At 38.2% G+C, this 23,342-nt stretch overlaps 1 pseudogene; it reads right to left on the minus strand.

The window, feature by feature from the left end:
- Window positions 1-1,926: 1,926 nt before the first annotated feature.
- LOC143690663 (ADP-ribosylation factor-like protein 5A) lies at window positions 1,927-20,037 on the minus strand (annotated as a pseudogene).
- Between the last annotated feature and the right edge of the window lie 3,305 nt (window positions 20,038-23,342).

Here is a 23,342-nt window from a genome sequence, read left to right on the forward strand (position 1 = left end):
ACCTTAACCAAAATGACTTCATCAAAAGATCCTACTTACAATGGGTTCACACCCAAAGAAATGGATTAAACTTAAGAACATCTTTTTTTTTCCTAAGGTATATACAGCTTCAAACCACCAACCATGGAAACTAATATTTATATAATTTGTCTTTTCCTTAGAAGTAACTTTTGGCTTTTAGTATATTTTATTAGCAGTTGATGGTAATTGAAATTCAACCATCCTATGTCAATTCATCACAAATAAGAAATGTTTTTTTCCATTCTTCTCCTCCTTAAGTAGTGAGGCTTTTGTTCTTCTGAGATTGAGAGCCAACATTTTTTTTACCTTTTCTATTATCTTATAAAAATGCATGTTGCAAATGAAGTAAGATTTAGTCTTAAGAATTTTGTCCTGGCAAATGGGCAATGGTTGATTGAATAGAAGTTTCTGTGTTATTTGGAAGCAGGCAAATTTGATTCTACACTTAAAATTTACTTCTTAGGAATTTCTAAAAGACTCCTTGAGAAATGTGCAATGGTTTAAATGGATCCCAAAACTGTTTTCATAGCATACTAACATTTTTGTATGTGTGTGCATGCGGACACATACAATTTAAAATATACTGTAGGCTGCATTTTTTCAGATCTCCTCCAAAGGAAGACTTCGGTAAGGTTTAGACATTGTACTAGTTATGATTTGTTTGTAAACTGAATACTCTGGCATTAGGTAGAAAAAGGATAAGTACAATTTGTAAACAGCTCTACGAATTCCTCAACTTATATACCTTTATTTCCTGTGCTTTAGATATTCTGCTCAATAGCAATTCATAGAAGTGAATGACCTTGGCACTTTCTGTATTTATTATTCAGGAATTTCCCCAAGACTAGGGAGAATAAAATCCTCAATCAGTATACTGCTTCACTCTGCTTAAACCCTCTCTTCTCATTCTTAAAATTATAAAATCATCATCTCTTTTCTTAATCCCTGCCTGTAGCTATTGGAATATAACATGTGTGAAAAGGGTGTGGTAGGTTGCAGGGGAGGAAAGAGTGCTGGTAGGGAATGGAGTCTCCATGTCTGGGGAGGAGAAACAAGTTGCCAGGTAAAGTGAGATTAATTTATCTCATTCCTATGAGTTGAGTTTCCTTAACTGAAAAAAAGAAAAATCATTTGTTGATTAGTGAGTGTTGGTTCTTGTCACTGAACCTTCTAGAGTCACAATTTATAGTGGGTATCTGGGTGTTTTTCTCCTTGTGGTCTAGATGCTGCAAAATCTTGAACATGCCCAGGTCTGTTTTAGGAGGATTTAGATCAGGGCCACTCATTGTGGGGTCCCAGGACCCACTCGGGTCCCAAAACTGCTTGCTACTAATTCATGATGAGATAAGGTGTGGAGGCCAGAATGTCAATCAATCAGGTTGCTAGGCACCCTTCGTTCACCTGGTATATATATTTTTTTTTTGTAAAAAGACTTTCCTGATTTTCTCCTGGAGTACAGATAAGACAGGCTACTCTGAGTTTCAGGATTTAGATCTTTCTTTCAGACTTTCTATTAATGTGAAATATTTGGAAAAGCACAAATACTTAATGTGAAAAGTGAACGTTTGCATATAAAGTTGGAGAAAGAGCAGCAGCTTGGAGATGAGAAGATCTGGGTCTTGGCTCAGTCTCTGCCACTAACTGGCTGTGTGACCTGAAGCAAATCATTGACTCTCTTTGAGCTTCAATTTTCCTCATTTGCAAAAATGAGCTGGAATTGTTCTGGATTAAAACATTTAATGAAATAGAACAAATTATAGGAACTGAGGGCTCGGAAGTATCACATCCTCACATTCAGACCCATGTTGTTGGCATATTAAAATGGACTATTGATTAAATGCAAAGAAAGGTGCTTGTATGTTAGTATAAAATTTTAATTTGAATATCCCAACACCATTCATTCTTTCAATATTTCTCATCTTTAAGCACACACTTTGGTGTTCCGTAAACATACCCTTCTCGTGGCCATGGTATGTCTTCACTGCTTGTAATAATGTCCCGAGATTCAACCTGAAGGTTAAGAAATATACTCTAGCAGAAAACCTCATTTACTTCCATGTCACCTTAATAAAGAGCCATGACAACATCCATTTTCACTTTTGCACACAACCAAAAACCCTAGAAGCCTTTAATCTGAAGGCAACATTTTCTGCAATTCTAATTATGGTAAAACTGTCCTCATTCGTACTCAGGACAAAAGCAGTATGAATCGGTATCACAGAAATTTCACTGGTAGTGCAAACAGTCTCTCTTCCATGAGGAAAACAAAACCAGATGCAAAGTATGAAAAAATTATTAAAAGTTATTTTTCGAGACTCAGAAATGGCTTCACAAGTAAATTGTTTTGAGAAAAGCTTCTTGTTTTATCAAAGAGTAACGTACTTTGATATATTAATTTGTTCTTCCTCCTTAAACAGGCTTATCATTGAATAAGCTGGTCAACTAATGTTTTTCCAGTTTGGGGAAGATTGTGTGTGTGCATGTGTGTGCATGTGTGTGTTTGCACGCACACGTCCCTGTTGGTGGTATCCTCCTCCTCCCTCTCCTACCCCTTCCGGTGACCTGTCACCATCCTCCAGATGGTGAGGCAGTAGGCCTTGGAGTCCCTCTTCAGCATTTCGACTGATGCCTCCACAATATAGTACCGAGTATCTTTGCAGCTCTTTTTCTCCTTATTCCGCTAAATATAACATCCTCTAAATATAGCCATCCACGATCCCAGATCACTTTTCTTACACCACATACTTCCACCGCTGCTCTTGGCTTTCCATCTAGAGCCTTTTCCCTAAATTGTCCAATTACCCTTTTCAATTCAAACCTGAAGTCAGGATCTTCTTATCAGTTTTGTTCACTGCTGTATCTTCTGTACCTAGAATATTTGGGGGGTAGAGGAGGAATTCAAATAAATCTTCATATTGAAGTGTAGTCTGTCAGACGCCCAGCCAGTTGCTTCCTTTCTATCTATTACTTAACCCTTCAAGTACATGTGAATGCTCTCTCCTTTAAACCCACATAGCACCTTTCTCCAACCACTTTCTATGGCCTTAAAAATGCAGGCTTTGTTGTCAGACAGACTGAGGTTCACAACCCTATCCTAACTAGCTACATAATATTTGAAAGCTTGCCTAGCTCTCAAGTATCCAGCTTCTTCAGTGAGATGAGGACAATCATGTTTAACTCATTACGTTTTTATAAAAACTATCTGGCACAATACTTTTGCAAAGTTTTGTTTTTTTTTTTTTTTTGGCTTTTTAAAAGGGGAATTTAATAAGTTACTAGTTTACAGTTCTAAGGCCAAGAAAATGTCCCAATTAAAACAAGTCTATAGATATGTCCAATCAAAGGCATCCAGGGAAAGATACCTTGGTTCAAGAAGGCCGATGAAGTTCAGGGTTTCTTTCTCAAGTGAGAAGGCACACGGCGAACACAGTCAGGGCTTCTATCTCAGCTGGAAGGGCACATGGCGAACATGGCATCATCTGCTAGCTTTCTCTCCTGGCTTCCTATTTCATGAAGCTCTCCGGGAGGCGTCTTCCTTCTTCATCTCCAAAAGTCGCTGACTGGTGGACTCTCTGCTTTGTAGTGTTGCTCTCTCTAAATCTCTTGTTCTCCAAAATGTTTCCTCTTTTATAGGACTTCAGAAACTAATCAAGACCCACTCAAATGGGTGGAGACATGTCATCCCCTAATCCAGTTTAACAACCATTCTTAACTAAATCACATCAACCAGGGAGATGATCTCATTACAGTTTCAAATATACAGTATTGAATAGGGATTATTCTACCCTCTCCATGGGCTTGGGTGGGTCCGCTCTCCTGGCCCGAGGCTTCTTGACTTCAGACCTCAGCTTCCATGGTTTTGCCTCTGAAGTTATTTTTCCTCCAATGTGTCCCTTCACTGAACCCCTCAGTCCAGACTGGCAGCGGCTCTTGGTTCAAGAAGGCTGATATAGTTCAGGGTTTCTCTCTCAAGTGAGAAGGCACATGGTGAACACAGTCAGGGCTTCTCTCTTGGCTGGAAGGGCACATGGTGAAGACGGTGTCATCTGCTAGCTTTGTCTCCTGGCTTCCTGTTTCATGAAGCTCCCCGGGAGGCGTTTTCCTTCTTCATCTCCAAAGGTCACTGGCTGGTGGACTCTCTGCTTCATGGTGCTGCAGCATTCTCTGCTCTCTCTGAATCTCTCCGAATCTCTCGCAAAGCTTTGGTTTTAGTAGGTATGTAGTAATTATAATTACAATAAAAATAAAATGAAAATAACAGCAAGAACTTGCATAATACTTACATGTCAGGACCTGTTCTAAGTTCTTTATACATATTAATTCATTTTAATTCATAACAGCACAATGAAACAGGCACTATTATTCTTCTTACTTTACAGCTCATAAAACTAAGACAAAGAGGGGTTAGATACCTTTTCCAGGGTCATAGAATCTGCAAGCTTTAAGAATCAGGACTGAAACCAGTTGTCTGGCTTCTGCATTTAATTTCTTTGCTATGCAGCCCCTCAGAACTTGTGTATTGTTCTCTCCTCACTATTCAGAAAAGTAAAATGTAATGGAAAGTGCCATAAAACCTGAATTTTATGCCAAGATTCTCAATTGCTATTTATGTTTGGGCAAGTCATTTATTCTCTTCAGACCATAATTCAAAATTCTTATTTATAAAACAAAGGAATTGTGTACTGTACTGCCTTTTAAAATCTTCCCAGCAACCTTTTCTTGAGTAAATTCTTCTTCCCCCAACCTATTCCAGGAGAACTGCCAGTCACATGGCCACCAGCTCCCCACCGCAGGCTTCAGTGTACGCCACACCATCGAACCATGGATTCCTCTAAAGTTAAGCACAGAAACTTAGCAGGAATATTTTACTGTGTAAGCGGTATGGAACCAGGAGGAAGGGAGCCCTTTTTTGTAATATTCTCAAAATATTATGGTTAAAATAACCACGATACCATAAAACTGCTGCCAGGGACCATTTTTCAAATCAGATGGAGAGAAAGGGGACTGAAGCCTACACAAAGGAAGCAGAGCTGTGAGACTGGGATTCTGGAAGGAAGGAGGATAAGAGAGAGAAAGAGACTGACAATTACTATGGTACCTACATTCAACCAAATCTGAAATCAGTCCATCGCTATACATTGCAGCTTTGTGATCCAATAAAATATGCTTTCCCCCCCTTTAACTAGTTTGAGTTGACTTTCTGTCACTTACTAGAGAAAAAGTTCTTGTTCTCACAGATTTAAAGAGATAATCTTCCTTTCAGCTATAACATTCTGCAACCATAGGTTCCCTTATAACCTTGTAGTCCTAAAGGAATGTTTTTTGAACCAAAAAAGAGTCTCAATAAATATCTATTAAGTGAAATGAAATTGTTCATCTTGCAATCCAGGATAAACAATAGGTATCAGGGGCATAAATTTCACATGAGTTCTATAGATTCCTAGAGACTGACTACTATGATAATGATCTAAAATAATTGAAAGCCAAGGGTTTCATTGGCTTAGAAATTGTTCCTGAACCTCTAACCAGAGGACTGATGTAAATAAAAGAGTGGTTTCTAACAACAAGGATGAATCTGTTCCCAAAATGAAAAAGCAAACATAAGATGGAAGAGTTGGGCTGAATAGGCTATAAGGAAAATTCCAAATAGGACCCCTATATCATAATACAGGGTCTGAAAATTCAAAGATCCTCTGTGAAGGAAAGGAACAGAATGGCTTTCTCATTCAGGATTGATCCATTCTGTGTTAAATCCATTCATACCCACACACACCCATACCCACAACACAATTTCATATTCACAAAGAATGATAAACATTCAGGTATACTACTTGGCAACAGAGATATTAAAATTGCTTTCAATCTGATAAATTTGTATGAACATATACCTAGTAATTCTTACATTTAAATGCACTCATATACTTAGAACCATGTGAAGAGATATCCTCTGTAACCATGCACAAATTGAATCCTCTAAAAAGAAAACAAGCTGGGTTAAATCAGTCCCAAGAGTCAGGAAGTATGCTAAATACTTTCTGCCTTATCTCATATAATCCTCCCAAGCAGAGATATGAGACAAATAATATCATCACTTCCATTTTATAAGGGAAGAAATAGAGATTTAGACAGGTGAAATAACTTGCCCAAAGCCTCATTATCAGTAAGTTGTACAGATCTTTCTGGCTTTAAATGCTCACCTTTAATCACAATTCTCTACTGCCCCTCCCAATCTAACTAGCTTTAATGATAAAAATACAAGGATATTGCCTGCATAACAAAGAGGGAGCAAATAGTTGATCTGAGATAGCGTAACATTGTACGGATGAGAGAAAGGAGATAGATATATGGTACATGAAGAAAAGGATGAGATTATATTTAGGAAGTCAATATTGGAAAAATAGGAGACTAAGACATATTTTCTTCCCCAAAGTGATAAATCCCTTCTATATACTGTGACTTGGTTCATTTTATGTAAATTCTATGTTGAATATGAACTCACCATTTCATAGCTCAAACCTTGCTTAGCTGCTAACATCCTCTTTAGAACTCTGCCAGGCAGAAAATAAGCAATGCAGGCAGCAGCAGCAGTTCATGCTGCAGCCTGCCAGAGGTAGCTGCTCAAATCCAGCAGCAGAGTTAGCGGTACTTGTAGAGCCTTTTTGAAAAGCAAAGTTCCTAGTGTGTTTGTAAACTAGCTTATGATTCCATGATGCCTTGAACCAAAGCTTTTTGGGGGTCATTTCATTTCATAAACGTTGTTCTGCCTTTATAGACAATCAGCTGTAGGCATACAGTCATGCCGTGGGAACAGTGACATTTGATTTTAAAGTGGAAAAGTATTGCTTGTTATTAGCTAGAACAAAGGACTTCTCAAAGTCATGCAAAAGAGTAGGGCAGGGTTTGGCTCAATGTTCTTCCTTTTATTGAAGTGATGGAGACAAGGTAATGCTCACTGACGAGATAAAGCTTTAAAAGCGTTGGATATGTGGGAGGGCTGTATAAAAAGAGCAAGCTGTTCCATATAGCACAAAACAACCAGAACTAGGCAGTGGTTCCTGATGGCCTCACCCCAAAGAGTTCTAAAATTTGGGGGAATCACTTCATTGTAATTGCACATGTGAATCCTTTTAGTGATGTCAATTGAGGAGCTGATTCAACATCAACAAACCTTGGATTTTCGGCTCAACCATTTCTTTAAAAGTTCAGAAGATGCAATATTTCTCTATACCTAACTTAGTGTATTTGTACTTAATCTTCTGTAACAAATTTAGTTATGTACAAAATAATTCGTATTTTTTCACCTACCGATATATCAACGTATTGAGACGCTATATTTTATTTTTTTACTGTCAATAATATTCACTGAAAGTGTTAACATGCATTACACATGCAATATGTTTTACTATATTAATATTCAATATGTTTTCTCTTTTCGCTTTGCTTATTGCTATTACTTTATTACTAGAGTGTAAGCTCCCCAGAAAGGGAATTGTGTCTCTTATATCACCTGCTAAATTGTAAGCATTCACAATCGTATCTTGCTCATAGTAGGTTTTCAATAAATATATTTTGCATAAATAAACAGGAACTATGCTAAGGGTTTTATAGTCATATCTTAATGAATTTTCCTTTCAACACATTCAATGTGTATTGTTTTCATTTCCATTTATTGATGAGGAAGAAGACGCTTTGAAAATTTAAGTAAATTTCTCAAGGTTCTATGGCAGATAAATTTCTATGGGTTCAATTTTTAAGACTATCTCTAAACTTTGTATTTCCTAGTCCCTGGCTTATGCTCTTCTAAGCAGTTCCATATAAAATCTGAGTCCTCATGACAAAAATGCTGGTGCTTCTGAAAAAGGAAGTCCCAGTAGGATGAAGACTTTTTACATCCCTATATTTCTGGTTTTGTCTGTCACCAGACAATGTGACACTTTAAGGGAGTTTCTGGGATACATCACTTTCTTTGCCAACTAGTCTGACTGTCATAGCTGGGAAATAGTTCTCCCCTTTAAGGTTTCTCTTTCAAACACCTGGCAGACAGCAAAACACATATGTAAAGAAAGAAGAATTAAGCAATCATTCTTAGCTCTGTCTCTCAGTTTCTTCATCTGCCTTGGGTGTGTCTTGTTTTCTTGAAAATGCACAGGTTTCAGCAGGGGATATGTTTGTGGTTTGGATTTAAAGGGGAAGGAGAAAAGAAGGGGAGTGATTCAGTGTGATAAAGCTACCAGAATGCAATATCCCTGAAATGGGTTAGCATTTTCAAAGGGGATTTATTAGGTTACAAATGTACAGTTCTAAGACCATGAAAATATCTAAACCAAGGCATCAAGAAGAGTACATCTTCACTGAAGAAAAACCCATGGGATATAGGGTTCCTTTGTCACATGAAAAGGCACACTGGTGAGTCTGCTGGCCTTTCCCTCCTGGGTTGGTTGAAAATAGTTCTCTTACCTCCTGTGGGTCCTTCTGGACTCTCCTGGGATGCTTTCTTTCTGAGCTGTCTCTCTCTCCGTGAGCTCTCTTAAGGGACTTCAGTAAGGGATTAAGACCCTGTTTTAGTTTACTAAGGCTGCTGGAATGCAATACGGCAGAGATGGACTGGCTTTTATAAAGGGGATTTATTTCCTTAAAATTTATTAAAATTTGGGAGGAAACATGAGAATATCTGCTGGGCTTCTCTTCTAGCTTCTGGGTTCAAATGGCTTTCCCTTGGGCAGTTTCTTTCTGCATCTCCAAATGCCTGGGTCTGAGATAGCTCTGAGCTCCCCTTTGCTGATTCCTCCTTTTAAGCCTCACTCATTGTAGAAGGTACTTTCCATAGCCAACCAAAAATGTAATCAGCCATAGACAAAATTCACATGCAACAGAACTGGGCACCATCACCTGGCCAAGTTGAAACCTAAACCTGACTACTACAGACCCACTTTGAATTGGGTGGGTCACATCTCCATGGAAACAACCTGATCAAAAGGTCCTCCACACAATGGGTCTACACTCACAAGAATAGATTAAAAGAACATAGTCTTTTCTGGGATACACAACAGATTCAAACCAGCACATGGAGGAATGAATTGGGGGGAAAAAACAAGGTAAATAAAGATTGTGAGTACTTCCATCACTAGGAAGGAATAAGAGACACTAAAATTGATGTTATCCATGATGAGGTATTAATTTTCTAGAACAGGAGAAAAGTTCACCATAATGTTGGCAACAGAGATATTGTCAGGTCTTCTTAGAACACAGGGATCCTGGAATTTGCATCAGCTGTATGCACACTGCCATTTTGACCTTTCTAGTCATCTTATACCCTTGGCCTTTTGCCTCTACTCCTTGACTTTTGATTCATGGTTTTGCATTTCTTGTAGGGTAAGTCTGAGAGATGAGTCAGACATACATAAAACAAATTTAATGGGTTTAGAGAAAAAGAAAATGGAATGTAGCCAGTAACTACCATCTTTTTCCTATACAAATGAAAGTTTGCCTAGGATTCCTTATCAGAAAATGCTAAAGAATATTCCTCAATGAAGAATTGATGCTTACTACATGAATCCTCTTTTTAGAGGCCTAGAATCTTGAACAGTATCTGTGATTTTTCAGTCTATTTCAATTTAAATGGAATAGTTAATTATTTTCATCAAGAGCAGTGGTCTGGAAATGGGATACATGATGGTGGTGAGGAATAGACCCAAGAAATGTTTTTTCCCTTTCAAATCACATTCTCAGAGATTCATAAAACTTTGGGTGGTTGTATGATATAATACTGTGACTGTCAGCCCTAGCTGCACATTATAAATACCTGGGGACCTTTCAAAAAACACTTATTCTTGGATACACTCCAGACCAGTTAAATCAGAATTCTAGGAGTGAGGTTTGAACATTGAAATTTTGTCAAAGCTCCCCAGGTGATTCTAAAGTGCATCAAGGGCTCAGAGCCACTGCCGTGGACTAAGCACCACAGGCTTGGGAGTCAAACAGGCTTAAGCCTTGAATTCCTATCTTGAACTCCAGATAGGCCACTTTTTGTGTTGTGTGACTCTGAGCTAGTTATTGAAGCTTCCCAAATTCCTGTTCTCACCTTGTATAACGGAAGCAGCATGCCTTCCTCAGAAGATCATCTTAAAGTTCAAATAAGAGAATGTATGAGATATAGCTAGTGCAGTGCCTGGCATATAATTGTTGTTTAATAAATTAGGGTTATTATCACCATCACCATCATTATTAGGCCTGGATAAGACCATCATTTCTGTATGTAAACATTGCATGGGAATAGAGAAGAGCAGGCACCCATCAGAGATCACTCTTGCCATCTGCTCTTTGTCAGGCAGAATGTTATACTGTGATTATTTCCACTGCATTATCCAATGTATTTTTCAACCCAGGTGCTGCAGTGGCTGAAATTATTCTGACAAGTTTTTACTAATGAATAAAGAGTTGTCAGTGTGAGGATGCATCTTCCAACATTTCGATTTAGAGAAAGCATTTTAATTTGTTTCTACTTTTCTCTTACTTGCATCCTTCTAATGTGCTGAAAAATTTTAAGCATTTATATTATTCTGTTGTGAATTGCTTATCATATCTTTCTGGCATGATAAAAATTTTTTTTTCTCAATAGCTCCTTTCTTAAGAAGCTATGCCATATTTTTGGTCTTTGATGCTCTACTGGCCCTTAACACCATTTTCCCAGATTCCACCAGCTATTTCATTAGCTGCAAGGAGCTGAAAAAGTTGCAGACTGTGTTTAAACTTTCAGTAAAAGAGATATAAACTCAAAGTCCTTTTCATTGTAGAAAAGACTCACTTAAATTCAAAAGAGCCTTGTGTTCATATGACTGATGTATTGAAAGCAACGCTTCAATGTTTTGCAAAATAATTTTCAGAATAATGATTTCATGTACTTAAGAAATCAACTAATGGATCAAGGAGAAACGTTAATGCCCATTTTTCTGAATTCTTGTAAGGCAGACACAACTCTATGTTTGACTGTAATAGATAATGAAAATGTTCCCACAGCTTCTGTTTCTTGGAGTCATTCATTACTTGTGTCCAAAACACCCAATTGCCCAGCCCACCTCTGAAATATCTCTGTTTTCTCTTTTTCAGACACTGGTCTGGTTCTTTATCCCCTTTTGCCTCTTTATCTTTAGTCTCTGCCCTTGCCAATGCATCCATACAATGAACCCAGGTAACCTTTCTTTTCTTTCTTTCCTCTACTCAAAAAATCTTTAGTAAATTACTGCATTTCAAATAAAGACTAAATCAAGTAAGGCAAATGGAAAGAGTTCAATTTATTTGAATTTGGACGCAGGTAGATCTGGTTTTGGATACTGCGTCTAGGGATTTTAACTGTGTAAATGTGGGTATGCTAGCTTTCTTCTTTAAGCTTGTTTCCTCATTTGTGAAATGAAGATTAAAATATCTACTTTAGATTATAATGAGCATTAAATGAAAAAAATTTCTGCAAGTCACCTTGTGCAGCAACTACCACCTAAAGAAAGCTCAATTAACGTCAGTCACCTTCTCTGATCCTCTAATTCCAGACCCGACCTGCCTTTGCTATTTCCTCTCATATGTCCTCATCTTCCTTTTCTGTCTACTTATCCCTGTACACATCTTCATCTGTATAGCCATGTGGTTCTCTTTGCCATAAAGGCCTTGTTTTAGTCTCTAACCAGCCCTTCTCTTATTTTTTTCATGAGAAATTCACAGTGTTAATTAATCTCCAACCCGCACTCACAAGTCCTTGTCATACCTGCAATGTGTTTTTCCTATCCTGTCTTACGGTCCATTCTGTGCTAATGTTTGTATCCTCTCCTAATGCCTGGTTATGAGCTTCTTGAGGGCAGGGTTGGGCCTTTCTTATCTTTGTCTGCACTTTCCCACCTCTGCCACGCTTTCCTGAGGGCCTAGCAGGTGGCTTTGGAAAGGAGACACTAAAAAAGTTTAGTGAATACATTAATTATTTAACACATTCATTGTCAGTCAAAGCTACAAAACATTGACATATATATGAGGGCAATACTATTATTATTGATTATACAACTAGAAAAATTAACTGTTTGCCAAGCTTAAGTGAGTCCTCAGAGAGCTACCATGAATAAAAATTCTCACGTCCAGAGAGCTGTTACAAAAGCCCTTAACAGGCTGTAGAGGCTTTAAAGTACACCCAGCAAGCTCACAGCAGCACAACACTCAGGAATACCGAGAGTAAGACAGTGGAAGAAAAGATCAAAGGCAAAGCACTGAGATGTAGGTTAAAGTGTTGACCACTCAAGAGCTTTAGACTAGCTGGACAAACTTCAGCGCTTCAATTTCAATTTTATTCTGGACCATAGAAGTGGGGAGAACAATCATGTCTTCTTTTTCCACTGGTTGCACTGGCTAGTAGAGAGAGAACACATAAAAGGGTTGAATTCTGACCTTAACACAAACTAATATTCTATCTTGTTCCTACAGTTTTTATTAACCATCACTTTTTTTTCTCTTATTTATATGTGTTTTGCATAACAGGTCTATATAAATAGTGCATAGTTACTATGTAGCATGGTTCTCTGCCATATTTTAATTCCTTTGAATTCCTTTGATGATCCTTTTAGTTTCTCTATATAAAAGCAAAAATGTTAACATCATTATTTGATGTTTCCAGTCTCTCACAAGTTTTAGTTTCTCTGAATCTTTAATTTATGCTTAGCTGATAGGGTGACCGCAGCCCAGTTTGTCAGGGACAGAGGTGTTTGCTGGGACCTGAGACTTTCAGTGATTACACAGGGAAAGTCCCCGGGAAACCGGGACAGTGTTCATCCTTGCTCAGCATTATGATAAAGGATTTTTCAGAAAGAATATAAGATATTCCTTTCCACAAGGTATTTGCAATCTAGTTGAGGAAATTAGAAGCAAAAAAAAAAGCAAATACAGGAAAATTCAGGGGGTGAAGAAATCAAGCATAAATGTGGATGGTACAGAATATAAGGGATGTAATGTTTTAGAACTGGGGAGGGGGAAGGTGATGATGGGAAAGCTTCTTTGGAAAAGTGGGCCTGGATTGGGAATGCTCAGACAGGACAGAAGCTTAGCAACTGGAGAGGAGAGACAGGAAGGAGTCAACGGAGATGTCATATGAATATGAAATGGTGAGAAATTCAATAGCCAGACCTGGGACTGGTGTGTGTGTGTGTGTGTGTGTGTGTGTGTGTGTGTGTGTGTGTGTGTGTGTGTGTGTGTGTGTGTGTGTGTGTGTGTGTGTGTGTAGAAATGCGTGTTGCAGATACAAACTGAAATAAAGCCTAACAACTATCTGCAGTTGGGGGAATAATCAAGACTTGGCTGCAATTATAAAGATTTAGATTTGATTGTTCTAATTTCTCAGAAGGAGATTTTATGCTTCTCATGTATAAGCCAACGTATGTGTTACTATTGCATGTATAGATATAGTCACAGGGCATCACGCCATGCAATAAGTCAGGGAGAGAGAGAGAATATCTATAGTGAGACATTTTGTGTGGTGAAATAATCTGTAGGAACACCAAAATGCTAGCAAAAAGAAGTTTTAGCAAAGAAAATAAATAACTGCTCTTTCGAAAGAGAATTTGCCCTTCATCTGATATTGGCAGCCCCAAATGTTTGGCTTCTAGGAAGCACCCCTGCCATTGTTTTATTGCTTCTCTGCAAGTTGCCTCCAATTTTAGCAGCTGAATTATTTTTCTAATCCTTCTCAATTAACATGCCTTCTGCACCATCGGAAACTGAAATGAAGAGGAGGTTACTTTGGGAATGACATTCCATCTTTCCTGAAGAACAATTTTCCTGTCACAAATTCAAGAGGAAGAATGTAAAATTATTATTTTTTTCTTCATTTGATGCAAGTCTGCTTAAAATTCAGATGAACTGCATTATCTATGACTGGTTTTGCTTTAATATGAACTCGGAAAGCGTTCCACTTTTTTTCTCGCCACTCTCTCTCTTCAAAAGCAAGCACTTGCGCTAAGAGGGAAATAGAACTGTGCTTCTCAGAGTAAACAGACCCTGCTGAGTCTGAGCCCATGGCCCAGAGAAAGCCCACCCCTTCAGCAGGAAATCAGATCCTTGGGCAAAATAGGTGAAGAAAAAAAGCGCAGCTGTTAAAACATTTAGTCTGTTTTTCTCCTCAACCCCTGCTGGTGCGCTTGCCTCCCAGCCCCTCCTCCAATGAACCTTTCCGTCCTGGAGTTTATGGCTGAAAACTCCCGGACCTCGGCGTGGAGCAAGTATATATGGAGGAAGACATTTCCCGGGTCTCTGCATCCTCACAGCCATCTTCTGCTTCTCCACCCTCCTTGCCACATTCCTGGAGGATAGTTGAAAGATTGATTGGATGATTTTTTTTTTTTTTTTTTTTGGCAGCTATTTGCAGAGCTTGCAGCAACAGCTTGGTTTAATTAGGGAATCAGAGCGTTTCTTTTATGTAGGTCACATCAGGTTTTGATTCCAGATCTCATATAGTTATAACCTTTCTAAAAAAGCCAGAAATACTTGTACAATTGGAAGAAGTTGTGTTTTTTTTTTTTTTTTTTCTATCAAAGATTTTTCATAATTCTCACCAAAGTAGTTTATGTTAGGGTAGCCATTGTGTTTCTCTTTTGGTCTCATTATCAGAATAAGGATGGTGTTCTATGATCCTTTTTTCCCCACAAGGTCTCTGCTGTCTGAAATGCATAAGCACATATTTGAAAATTATTAGCGGGGGGCAGGGAGCAGGGGGTGAATGTTGATGGCCAGTTGCTCGTTTCTTTGTGCCTTTATACCAGAAAGTCCTAATGGGGTCCCTTTCTAAGGAGTCTAATACTAAAGAACCTATCCAAGAAAAGTAAAAAAGCAATTAGTTTTTGAGATGTAATTAGAAATAAGTACAAGCGAGTCAGAGAGATGACATACTGGGCATTATTAAGACACTTCATAAACTGAAATCCCAAATTAAATAGTCTCCGATGATAAGTGGCCCTTAGGAAACTTTCTGAGGAATATATAATGCACAAAGAATACTCCTTGGCAGGTAGTCATGTAAGAATCACTGATGATTACAGAAATGTGAATGTTAAACATGAATCCTAACATTGCCTTTGAAAAATCTCAGCTTTCAGAAATTTGTTATAACTAGGGAATGATTCTGTTTAAATTGTTCTGCATGAACTATGTTTTAGGTTTACATTTGCTTTTATAATTTTTGAAATTTTAGCAGCCAAATAAAACATTAACAGTAAATAGACATTAAAGAGCAAGACAGTCCTCTTAATCCCGCCTCCAAAAAACCATATTTTCAGATTATATGTTAGTATGGGCAATGCACACTTTACAGGCTGAGGTGGTTTCAGGTAATCTGATACCCACAGATAATTTTTTTTTTGCATGGGCAGGCACTGGGAACTGAACCTGGTCTCCAGTATAGCATGCAAGAACCCTGCCACTAAGCCACCGTTGCCCACCCCAGATAATTTTAAATCAGGCTACTCAGAGCATCAGGCCAACAAATGAGCATTACAATCTCTGAGGAGTGCAAAGCAGTGTCCTGTTTACATTTCCTGAATGGTTAAATGAAGAGCGGCGTGAAACGCTGAAATGAAACATGATGAGGCGTTTCAAGTTATGCACCTCTCAAAATGTTAAGAGGGGCTATTATCCCTCAAAGGCTGCAGGTCCAATCAATTTCAAATTGTTAAAAGCAACTGGAAGGAGATGTCTGTCAGTGGAGAAGATGTCTCGTCTGTTGGAGAAACTCACAGACTCTTGTGCTCATTATTTGGGAATGAAAAAGGAACCACAGCTGTCTGTTCTGATACATTTGATTAAGCTGCTAAACTCAGGGTCAGAAGGAGACTGTGGAACTTTCAGTACAGTTTCGGAGCCAATAGCTTCAATGCTTATGCTGCCTTTCCAAACTTCTTATTGGGCAGGAAGTATCACAGTAATAGGACTTGCTAGGAGATCTCCGGTCTGTTCATTGTTGGAACCATATCATTGAAACTGCCTGTCTCAGAGTATTTTACTCTTGTTCTCCTCGCTTGTGACTCTCATCCCAGTGAATAATGTACAAGAAGAATAAAATGAAGGCATTATGGTTTCAAACTGCCCAAAGATACTGCAGAGATTTCATCTTTACCTTTCATATGAGGAGTTACCACTGGTCCCGGATACATGCAAAGAATGGTGTTTGTATACCTCCAAATCAAAATTTAAGTTGTCAAAGGTTTTGGCTATGATCTTAAATCCTTCTTCTTTTTTTTTAAGGTGTCTTGACTATGGCCCTCGAATCACCTCTGCTTTCACTGAATTCCCTCTGTAGCATATAGTGTTTCATACTTTTGTTATGGCTGGAAAGTAATAATACCACAGACCTTCTCAGATTTGCAGTTGGTCGTAGCTCAATACACCCAAATTAAAAAAAAGAAGAAGAAAAAAAAAAAAAACAAAAAGAAAAACAAACCAAAAAAAGCTTTCAGCAATGTATTCTACAGAGCTGCAATGCCCCCTCCTGTCTGCTCTGCCTGGGGTGGAGAAACATACTCGGATTTATAGTCATTGGTTGTAGGAAGTGAAAATGGTGTTTTACAGGTTGCGGCTATTGCTGCATTCCTATAAACACAAAAGATTGTAAAAGCCATATCTGCCTGCAGAGACGTCCATCATGCCACTTCTGTGACAGTTCCTCATCTGTGCCTTCTATAATCAATAGGAAATAAAACATAAAACTTAAGGTTGCTGTCATTTTTTATTAAATTGTTTAATTAAGCTAAATTATTTTTGTGGCTGTGAAGGTGGCTTAATAACATCCTCTATACTGCGATATGTTAGATAATCTAACATATTATATACCTAAGCAGCAACAGATCTTTTTCAACCACTAGATTCTTGTTAGAAATGATCAGTTGAAGCCCACCTGACATGCACATCTGTCTGCAAAAGTACTTCAATGATTCCTTATATTATTAAAATAACATCCATCTGATAAATTATAAAACATATACAGTACGAACCACGTCTGAATTCCTAATAACATCTCAAAAAGAAACTGGGGAGACCCTTAACCTGGGCTTATTAAAAGAAAAAAATATTTGTGATTGGGTCTGGATTCTTTTTTTTCACCATCGGTTTGTCAATGCTTGCTCTTCTTTTCTACATGTTATGTCATTTGTGCCTTATGTGGACTGTGTTACTGTGATTGTTTCCTTGGGCAAGGCTTTAAGAAATATTGCAGAAGATTCTCAGGACGTCTCACTACACTTATTCCAAGTTTAGATTTTCTATAGGAAATCACATTTTAAGGAGGTTTACATTTCTAATACATGCTGAAAACTAACCTAACTTCTTATTGCACACAAGGAATATGGTGACGTCTCTTAAGAAGTATAGGTTTGTGTATGTGTTTGTGCATGTGCTTGGGTTTGGGTGTAGGAGTGTCTGTGAGTGTTTGTGTGTGTGTGAATTGTATTTCAGTGGTGGGAAAGGTTCACAAATACTGGCTTTTTGATGAGAAGAGAGAAGCTTTTTCTGGTGGCATAACCTAAAAGAATTTTTTCCCCTTACTTAAAAATAGCAAATGCTGATTGTCTCTGCACACCAATAAGAACTCCTCTTCTCCTTTTAGGTTTTTGTATGCATTCTATTGCATTGATGACAACAGCAATTAGGTTGAACTATTTTTGACCTACAAACTGAGCTAATAGATTATTTCATGGATTCTTTTCAAAAGAGGCTATGCTTAGAGTCTCCATGTCATGGACTCAGCTGGTGTTGGGGAGAGTGCGTGAAAGCACTTCTTTAGATAAAGAAAAATGTGCTATGTGTGGAGGTCTGAACACTGGAGGTCAGGCATGCCTCTAGTTTCTTTCATTTCACACAGTTTGGGGCCTCAGTAACACTCGGCAGATGGTAGAGGGTCAAACTGAAAGATCACAAATAGAGATGACCTATAGACACTATATATTTTTTTAGCTTCCCTCCCCTTTTGATAATTGTAGAAACTATTAGAAACTAAATGTAAAGCAGTAAATACTCTCCTTTGGCTCACTCTATATCCATAAAAAGCCTTTGGTGAGTAGGGCCACAGGAGGGGGGCTTTAATGTTGAAATGCTGTGTTCGGATGCCACTGGGAAGTCAGCTCTATCTCTACTGGCTACAGGATCCTCGGAAAAGACATTAATTCCCTACAAATTTTCTTTCTCGGCCTTCCACCTAGTGTTCAATCAGAAAAAAGGCATATTTTCTTTAGCACTGACAGTAGACTTCCTTAGGATGGTGTTTGTAATTGAACTTAGTCCCAAAAGTTAGATTTACCATGACTAGTGATAAGGCTGAAACTGAAGTTGAAACTGTAAGTGAGAGACCTTGAAAAATATATTTAAAAACCTATTTGACTCCATGTTTTAGTTTCTTATATTGCGCAAAGCAGATACCATGAACTGTGTTGGCTTTAACAATCAGAATTTATTAGTTTACGAGTGTACCGGTTTTTTGTTTGTTTGTTTTTGATTAGTGGATCAACAATTTATTCTGTAATATAGAAGGTGTATGGACCTATACAGCGAATGATCTGGTAATTATTTGTTGTGTAATTCTACCCATTACTAATACTTAACTTAAGAATTTGACATTTTCCATTCAGTTGTAGTATATGATTCCGGGTGATTTGATCAACAAAAAATGTATACATAATATCAAGCTTTTTCCTTTTTATTTTTAGAGCAGCTCAATGATTTGCAGGGTTGGTTAGTACAATATAGAGAACCTAAGGGGAAAGGATGAAAAATGGCACTTAACACCAATGCCCATACTAATCACCTATGGTCACAACTAAGGATTAATTAATTTTTGTTACTCACTTTTCTTTAGAACACAAATCAAAGCCATGAACTTGAACTTGAGGTGTATATACACAATACATACACAGCTTTATGCAAAATACTTTTCATAAGTACCATTATACATTAAAATGTTTGCAACTGAATATCTGTGCTGATTTGTATTTTGACAAGAAGAAGAAGCAACATTCAACTAGGGAGGTTTATACTGATAGTAATGCTCTTAAAGTTAACAATGTCTTCCTCTCCATTTATACCTACCACAGGCCACACAATGTCCTGAGAGGGTTTATTATGAGGGAAATGTCAGTCACAGCTTTAAGGCCTTACTTTGGCCTTAAATGGACTAAGGAGAAAGCAAATTGGAAGGTGAGACTTCATCTTTGCTTTTCAAATAAGTGGTCTTAATTTTTCTTCTTATAGTAAAAGTTTAAATCAGTTTATTATAAGCATTTCTAAACCATTAATTTTTGTAGCTTTCAGGAAAAGTCCAGCACTTTGTTTATACATAGTCTATGAAAAGAGGTCAGTAACCATCTAACCTTAAATCGTGACATCATCCATTCAAGTCCTTGGCACAATTCCTCACCTGTAAGAGCATAGCATGCCTGGAAATGCCACTGGTGATCTTTAATAGAAATTAGTTTCAAAAACTGGGAGATTTCTGCTACAGTCATACATACTTTAATATCTTGTTTATTGGCAAAAATCAGTAATTCAGCTTTACCTAGGTCCTCATGTGCTAACATTTTATATAGTTCTTCTCTAGTTACAGAAGTCCTTTCTCTGTCTGTAGTGTCCATGATAACTATTCCTAACTCAGTGTTAGTATAGTAAGTGCCCCAGGAAGAACGAAGAGATTTCTGGCCACCTACATCCCCACATTAGGAAGCGTGTATTGTTAACGACTGTCGCTTCCGCATTATTCCCTATCGTAGGGATGCATGTGCAACTTCATTTGTAGAAAACCGGGAGGGATGGTGGTTTTCTCTGCATTTTCCAACAATTGATAACTTTGTGCTCCTGGTGAATGAACAGTCTCCATACCCTGGTGAAGAGAATTCCCACTCTCGGGCAGCGGGGGCGATGCGCTCCACCCACCCAAGCCACCTGGTCTCCTAGGCTCAGGCTGAGGGGAGAAGAGAGAGCCAGAGTCTCTGCCTCTGCTGCTGCTGCTCCCATGCTTGCTGCAGACCCACTTCCCGGGACCCAGGGGGAGGTGGAAGCCCAGGACAGCCTGCAGCGGCTGCCGGGGTGCTCACCTGGCGCACCAACACCGCCGCCATGTTGTCTCAGCTGACCCAGAGCTTACAGTTTTGAGGCTGAGAAAAATGTCCACAGCAAGCATCATCAAAGGGATGCTGTCTTCCAAAGACTGGCTGCCAGCAATCCCTGAATCCTCTGCTACTTGGCAAGGCACAGGGCAGCATCTGCTGGCCTCTCCTTTCTCTTTTAGGTTTGAATTGATTTCAGCTTCTTGCTTCCGTGGCTTTCTCTCTCTTTCTGTATACATCCCATTTATAAAGGACCCCAGCAAGAAGAGTAAGACCCACCCAGCGCCACACCTTGACTGAAGTATCCTCATGAAAACCTACTTATAATAGATTTACATCTACATGAATGGATTAGCTTTAAGAACATGATACTGAGGTACATACAGTTCCAGATCACTACACTCTGTGATAATGTTTTAGAAGAAATAAACCTTTAAGCTTGCTCTATGTTTACAATGTTCTGAATGCAAAAGTTAAACAAATACAGGCCCTCGTGGCCTATTCACTATTTGGGGATGCACTCCAGCGTCAAATTTAGAATACTTTAGGCATAAAGGAGCAAGGTGGGAATGACACTTTGAAATGAATAGAGTACAACCAGTGAGTAAACCCACTCTCTAACATTCAAGTCTTAACCACCAATAGCCCAGTCGGAAAGTTCTTCACAAGGTATGGGGTTGAAAAGTCAGAGAGGAAAACTACTACAAAAGAAGGAGTTCAAACACAAATTATGCCAGCTATATCCAGTCAGAATGAATGGTTCCTACTGGAAAACAAATAAACAACAGATTTCTTGCTTTTAAGATAATGTGTTCTTATTTCAAATATCCTTTAATTTCTAATTAACTGGGTTTTTTGAAACCGCACTTGGTGGAGATAGCAACCTCCCTCCTGCATATTTTGAATTTAATTTTTGAAATAAAGACTCCCCAAATAATATTATTATATATGCAACAATGTCAGAAAATGAATATATACAGCAATGTCTGGGCATGGGGCAGTATGCCAAAGGCTTTCTGAGTGTTCACAGCTTTCCCAGGAGGTGGGTGCTACTGTTGTATAGAGATGAGACACTGAGCCACAGAGAGAGAGTCCTTGGGTTTGAACATGTGTATCTAATGGTAGAATCCATAGTCCTGACTCATTGGCTTTTCTGCCCTAGAAATTACTTGGTGCTTTGATGCATATGATTTAAAAATAGTGACTGTTTCTATCTTTTACAAAGTAATTGTTGGAGATTGAATGATGTCCCCCAGAAAAGACATATTCAGGCCCCAATCACTGATGGTGTGGGTATGAACCCATTTTTAAATAGGCCCTTTGAAGATGGTATTAGTCAAGGGGCACTCAGACTGAATGAGAGTGGGCCTCAATCCAATATGGTTAAAGTCCTTATATGCAAAGGAAATTGGGCACAGAAAGAGAATCCACAGAGAGAGCCAGGGCTGGAAGTCAACAGAACCTGGAAGAGAAATGAGAAGACACCACCATGTGCATTGCCATGTGGTGGAAAAGCCATGGATGCCTGGCAGTTAGCCCCAGAATGTCACAGTCTTTGGAGAGAAAGTTTTGCTTCACTGATGCCTCACTTTTGGATTTCTTCTAGCTTGAAACAATGGGCCAATAAATTTCCATAATATAAGCAAACCCACTGTATGGTATTGTTTTATACTCTTTGGGAGTATAAAAAGAAAACATTCCTAGGATCATTACTTCTTTTTTCTTGCTGAACCAACCAGTAACTTCTAGGTCCTGCAATATGCCTAATCAGTCATTTGGTTAATCAGTCAACCACACATTAAATATTCTCTTTTTCCTTTCTTGATTCTTCAGTTTTCTAACATAGTCTTGGTGAAAGAAATCTGTAATGTTAGAGAATGTTGCCCACCTCCTCAAGCAAGTCAAGAAGAATATAATTTCATGTGGGCTATATGGAGTAATGTCTTTCCAAACTGTATCCTATGGAAAGACAGGAAAAAAATTAACTACAGTTGACAAAACTAACAAGGTTCCTGCTCTTAAGTCTCTCTTAGGTGACCGGAAGAAAGAGTCTTATACGCAGTGGGAAATGGCAGAGAAAGTCACAAGGAGAAAGGAATGGCATCAATACTCATCCTGAGAGAAGCGGAGAGCCTTCCTGGAGGAGGGTGGCATCTGCGCTTAAGATAAAAAACAAATAAATCACGCAAGAGGAAGGAAATATTCTCAGGCGTTGAGGTGAGAGCACATGCTCTATGTTAGGAGCCATGAGCAATTTGGCATTTCTGAAACTCTCTACTAGTTAGTCTCTCTTCACACACATCATCCAATTACAGCAGATTTCTTTTTCTTCCTCTTTTCTCCCCCTTGCCTAGCTCTTTGTCAATCTGTTAGGTCTCAGCATAAATGCCTTCTCAAGGAGGCTTCTTTGGTCCCACACATATCCCTGACCCACCTGTTAAACTCTGACTTAGCTCTCATTTCCTTCTTTCTTAATATTTAGTCTATATCAAGTACACGGTAAACCTTCAGGCAATTAGAATGGCTGAAAGGACAGTCTTCTAATTCTATTGTTTTTCTGGCACTCCAGACATGTCCATCAGATCTTTAATTTTAATTTTGATTATCTTTTAACATTACTCTTGTACACATTTTTTTCTATCCTGAGAATTTATTTTACAATTTTTATTTATTAAGATCCAAGGGCACTGAAGTAGGGGTCATATTTAATATGTCTCTGGATTCTTCAGGGTACTTAATATAATAGGTGAACAATATTTACTGTTATTAAATGTACGTGCAAAAAAAAGCTAGGGAGTTATTGAATGTAATAATTTCTATTATAAAAGGAATTGGAAAGTCCATTGTTGCCACCATTTAAGAAATATTCTGGCCATACTTAAGGGCAGATTGGTTAATGTTTCTAGACATAAAAACAAAATTTATGTACTGTTGATTACCATGACATGAGAATAGAATGCATGGAATATCATTTTATGATTCACATTTTTGCATGATTGCAGAAAGATATTTATATATCCAGTCCCTCTAACCACTGAAGACTCATCAGCTACAAAGAAATACAATAATAAGAAAAAGCAATTCATTTCTTAGAAATTCTGAAACAATTGCAATCTATAGAAATTTATTCTCGTGGGATACTCCTCATTTATCCTGGCATAGCAAGTTTTCCAATCGTTTTATTCTTTATTTATGATGCAGTTTCTGCTTTTA

This window comes from Tamandua tetradactyla, chromosome 7 (assembly GCF_023851605.1).
Source record: "Tamandua tetradactyla isolate mTamTet1 chromosome 7, mTamTet1.pri, whole genome shotgun sequence".
In the NCBI taxonomy this organism is placed as follows: Eukaryota; Metazoa; Chordata; class Mammalia; order Pilosa; family Myrmecophagidae; genus Tamandua; species Tamandua tetradactyla.